General features: G+C 39.2%; 1 pseudogene; it reads left to right on the top strand.

Annotated features, from left to right (window-relative positions):
• The first annotated feature begins 2,054 nt into the window (after window positions 1-2,054).
• LOC108317855 lies at window positions 2,055-3,596 on the top strand (annotated as a pseudogene).
• Window positions 3,597-5,740: the final 2,144 nt, after the last annotated feature.

Genomic DNA, 5,740 nt, shown 5'->3' with positions numbered 1-5,740 from the left:
GCAACGGGTGCCTTCAGTTTGCTGGAATTCATTATTTGGTATTTCATGAAAAAGATGTGAATGCTTTGAACATATGTAGGTGACAGCCTTTTCACCTGCACACTCACTTGCATTGCCTCTTATCAACTCATGGACAATTAAGGTGTCACTTTTCTCACTTTTTTAAAATCTGGTTTTCTTCATCATTACTAGATCATTTCCATCAGTATGCACACATGTGGCAATATCCCGCCTTGACACAACTCTCCTTTGATGTTATATCTTTTTGAGATACTATTAACTTCCTTTCTTCCCCATTTAGCAAAACTGCCTTAAAACTGTCAATATTCACTGTCTTTACTTCATCACCTTCTGTTATCTCTTGAACTCATACTAGTGAGGTTTTTATCGTTGTCACTCCGTTGAAGGAACTTTTGACAAGTTTACCAATGATTTCCATGTTTCTAAATCGCACACTATATTCTCAGTCCTCATATTATTTTTCTATAAGCTGCATTTGACATGATTTGATCATTTACTCCTTGGTTTCTGCCTCCTTCCATTTTGGCTGCTTTTTTTTGGCATTCTTTGCTTGATCATCCTTATCTTCCAGATATCTTGAGTGTTGGAATGCCCGGTGGCTCAGTTCTAGAATGTTTTTCCTTATATTTTCTTATTGCAAGGCATGTGACTTTCTGTTTAAGGACTTTCTCTGGCCACAGGAGTGTGCTCCACCTGTAAGTTGGGTGGGATGCCACTGAAATTTAGTACCCTTACAGCAGCCCTTACTCAATAATTGATAGAAATTAGTGGATAAATATCCCCACTTCTTTACTCCTTGGGATTGATGACATTAGGACATGTTCTGTAGTTTCTTGGAATTCTCCTTCAGCTGGATTGAGATTCAGTTGCACACAAAAGTAAGCTGCTGATTAATGCACGCTGTACTGGCTTCCTTCCCTTTTCAGTCTCACTTCTCTATTTTCGAATTGGTGCTTCCTGGGGTCACCTGTTGTTTAAACTTGGGCATTAAACAGGCTCTGAGACAGAGATGTGTGTGCAAAAGGTTTGTTGGGGAGTGCTCTCAGGAACGACATCAGTAAGGTTGTGAGAGAAGCAGGATTAGTTACAGGGAGAAGCCAAACTACAATGCAGTAGAAACGTAGGTATTAGTTGACTCTATGAGGAGCTTTATAACTAGGATGTCCTTCAAAGTTGAGGCAAAGGGGTCAGGGCCTTGTATCTTGCATAGACCATCATTGCATGCAACTTGTTCCTGGGAAGGGGCTATTGCCTAGACAAGATAGCTCTTATTGGCTAAGGGCAATTTTCGGAGAAGGACTCAGCTGTGAGCCATCAGCAGCAATACTCCTGACAACTGGGAAAATGAGCAAGAAGGGATGATAATGTATCACCAGAATTCACTACATTTTATTCCTGTGATGCTTGAATTTAATTGTTTCATATGGTAAGTTTTCTCATCTGGAAAAGGCTTCTTCAGGGTTCTGGTTGGTCTCTGTGGCATTATAAAAAATGTATTTGGCTTCTTAGCAATGGGTTTGCCATCAGAACACAGGTGTCATGAAAACACACCTGTTGTAAGCAAGCGAGAGCGAAATTACCACTGAGACAAAAGTAAGCCAATTTAGAGGGTTATTTATTGCCGGCAGCCACGGAGGACTTGTGTCTCTTTAACCCCTGGCCCCGAAAGGAGGGTGTTAAGACCTTTTATGTCCATAAACCACTTCCTGGGCAGGGGTGGGGGTGAGGGGCTTTGGACATTCTGTAAACCACCTCCTAGGCAGGGGTGAGGGTGAGGGGCTTTGGACATTCCGATTGTTACTTAAGTGGTTCACAGAAGTTAAGATAAGCGTTAGTTTACACATTGCCTCTGTAGGGTGGAAATTACAGACCTTAGTTACTTATTACAAGTTGCAGGGGCCAAGATGGCATGGGTTTGGAGTGCTTGCCTGTCACATCAGGGTTACAGAGAGCAGTTTTAACAGGAAGCCGAGGTATGGTTGAGGTATGCAGTTTTTTGGGGCTTTTACCATGTCACACACCTAAAAGCCAAAATGGGAAAAGAAAAGACTCATATCAGCATCATCGTCACTGGACACCAAGATTCGGACAAGCCCACTACTACCAGACATCTGGTAGACAAAAGAACCATTAAAAACTTTGAGAAGGAGGCTGCTGACATGGGAAAGGGCTTCTTCAAGTATGCCTGGGTCTTAAATAAACTGAAAGCTGAGAGTGAATGTGGTGTCACCATTGATATCTCCCTGTGGAAATTTGAAATGAGCAAGTGCTACATGATTTACTGATGCTGCAACACACAGAAACTTTATCAAAAACATGATTACAGGCACATCTTAGGCTGACTGTGCCGTCCTGATGCTAGCTGCTGGTATTGATGAATTTCAAGCTAGTATCTCCAAGAAAAGGCAAACCTGGAAGCATGCCCTTCTGGTTTATACACTGGGTGTGAAACAGTTAAACATTTGTGTTAACAAAATGGATTCCACTGAGCTACCCTACACTCAGAAGAAATATGAAGAAATTATTAAGGAAGTGTGCACTTACATTAAGAAAATCACTTCCATTATTGGAAGAAGTGGCATAGGTACAAAAAAAAGAAAAAAGAAAATTGGCTACAACCCCAACACAGACACATGTGTGACAAGTTCTGGTTGGAATGGTGACAATATGCTGGAACCAAGTGCTAATATGCCTTGGATCTAGTGGTGAAAAGTTACCTGTAAAGATGGCAATTCGAGCAGAATCATGCTGCTTGAAACTCTGGACCCCATCCTACCACCAACTCATCCAACTGACAAGCCCTTTCTTCTGCCTCTCCAGAATGTCTACAAAATTGGTGATATGGTTACTGTCCCTGGTGGCCAAATGAAAGCTGGTATTCTCAACCCTAGCCTGGTGGTCACCTTTGCTCCAGTCAATGTTACAACTGGAGTAAAGTCTGTTGAAATGTACCATGAAGCTCTGAGTGAAGCTCTTTCTGGGGACAATTTGGACTTCACTGTCTAGAATTTGTCAAAGATGTTCATCATGGCAACATTGCTGGTGACAGCAAAAATAACTAACTAATTGGCTTCACTGGTTAGGTGATTATCCTGAACTATAAAGGTTAAGCCAGTGCTGGCTATGACCCTGTGCTAGATTGTCACACAGCTCACATTGCTTGCAAGTTTGCTGAGATGAAGGAAGTGATTGATTACTGTTCTGATAAACAGCTGAAAGATGGCCCTAAATTCTCAACGTCTGGTCATGCTGCCATTGTGTATATGATTCCTGGCAAGCCCATGTGTGTTGAGAGCTTATCTGACTATCCTCCTCTGGATTGTTTTGCTGTTTGTGATGTGAGACAGACAGTTGCTGCGGATGTCATCAAAGCAGTGGACCAGAATGCTGCTGGAGCTGGCAAGGTCAACAAATATTCCCAGAAAACTCAGAAGGCTAAATGTATATTATCTCTAATACCTGCCACCCCACTCTTAATCAGTGGTAGAAGAATGGTCCCAGAATGGTTTGTTTCAGTTGACCATTTAATAGTAAAAGTCTGGTTAATGATAACAATGCATCACAAAACCTTCTAAAGAAAAGGAGAATGTTTTATGGACCATTTTGGGTTTTCTTATTTTTCTTTTTTGCATGTGACAGTTTTAAGTTATTAGTTTTTAAAATCAGTACTTCCTTTTTTCTTTTTTCCAACTTTTACGTTCAGAAAGTATATGTGCAGATTTGTTACATGGGTGAACTATGTGTCATGGGGGATTTGATGTACAGATTATTTTTCCCCTAGGTAATGAGCATAGTACCAGATAGGTAGTTTTTGATCCTCATTCTCTGCCCACTCTCCACCTTAAGTAGGCTCAAGTGTCTATTGTCTATTGTCCCATTCTTTGTGTCCATGTGTACTGAATGTTTAGCTTCCACTTGTAAATCAGAACATGCAGTATTTGGTTTTCTGTTCTTGTGTTAGTTCATTTAGAACAATGGCTTCCTGCTCTATTAATGTCAATGCAAAGGACATGATTCTGTTCTTATGGCAGTGTAGAATTCCGTGATGTATATGTGCCACATTTTCTTTATCCAGTCCACCCCTGATAGTTATCTAGGTTACTTTCATGTCTTTGCTATTCTGAATAGTATTGTGATGAACATATGCATGCATGTGTCTTTATGGTAGAATGATTTAATACTCCTTTGGGTTTATACCCAGCAATAGGATTGCTGGATCAAATGGTACTTCTGTATTAAATTATTAGAGAAATTTCCAACTGCTTTCCGTTATGGCTAAACTAATTTTACATTCCCACCAGTAGTGTATAAATGTTCGCTTTTCTCTGCAACCTTGCATTTGTTATTTTTTGACTTTTTAGTAATAGCCATTCTGACTGGTGTGAGAATATCTCATTGTGGTTTTCATTGGCATTGCTCTAATAATTGCTGATGTTGAGCATGTTTTTATATGCTTGTTGGCTGCATCTATTTTTTTCTGTTGTTAAGCATCTGTTCATGTCCTTTGCTCATTTTTTAATGGGGTTGTTTTTTGCTTGTTAAAGTTCCTTATAGAATCTGAATATTAGACCTTTGTCAGATGCATAGTTTGCAAATATTTTATCCCATTCAGTAGGTTGTTTATTCTGTTGATAATTTCTTTTGCTGTGCAAAAGCTCTTTGGTTTAATTAGGTCCCACCTGTCAATTTTTTTTTTTTTTTTTTGTATTGCTTTTGTTGTCTTCATCATGAAATCTTTGCCAGGGCCTTTGTCCAAAATGGTATTTCCTAGGTTTTCTTCTAGGTTTTTCATGGTTTTAGGTATTACATTTAAGTGTTTAATCTACCCTGAGTTGATTTTTATATATGTTGAAAGGAAGGAATCCAGGTTCAATCTTCTGTGTGTGCCTAGCCAGTTATCCCAGTACCATTTATTGAATAGGGAGTCCTTTCCCCATTGCTTGTTTTTGTCAGCTTTGTTGAAGATCAGATGATTGTAGGTGTGTAGCTGTATTTCAGGGTTCTCTAACCTGTTCTATTGGTCTATGTGTCTATTTTTGTACCACAACCATGCCATTTTGTTTGCTGTAGCCTTATAGTATAGTTTGAAGTCTGGTAGTGTGATGACTCCAGCTTTATTCTTTTTACTTAGAATTGCTTTGGCTATCCAGGCTCTTTTTTCATTCCTTGCACATTTTAGAGTTTTGTTGTTTTGTTTTTCTTTTTCCTAAATCTGTGTAAAATGTCACTGGTAGTTTGAAAATAATAGCATTGAATCTGTGAATTGCTTTGGGCACTATGGCTATTTTAACAATATTGATTCTTCCTGTCCATGAGCATGGAATGTTTTTCCATTTGTTTATGTCATGTCTGATTTATTTCAGCATTGTTTTATAATTCTTGTAGAAATATTTCACCTTACTGGTTAGCTGTAGTCATAGGCATTTTATTCTTTTTGTGGCTGTTGTGAATAGGATGATGTTCTTGATTTTTCTTTCACCTTGGTACATTGATTTTGTGTCTTGAAACTTTGCTTACATTGTTTATCAGATCTAGGTGCTTTTGGACAAAGACTATGGGGTTTCCACATATAGAATTATATCATCTGGGATGAGAGATAGTATGACTTCCTTTCTTCCTGTTTTGATACCTTTTTATTTCTTTCTCTTGCCTGATGGCTCTGGCTAGGACTTTAGCACTATCTTGAATAGGCGTGGTAAGAGTGGGCATCCTTCTCTTG

This window comes from Cebus imitator, unplaced genomic scaffold, assembly GCF_001604975.1.
Source record: "Cebus imitator isolate Cc_AM_T3 unplaced genomic scaffold, Cebus_imitator-1.0 Scaffold210, whole genome shotgun sequence".
NCBI lineage: Eukaryota > Metazoa > Chordata > Mammalia > Primates > Cebidae > Cebus > Cebus imitator.
The sequence above is the reverse complement of the archived record's forward strand: the minus strand, read 5'-3'. Positions and strand labels throughout refer to the sequence as shown.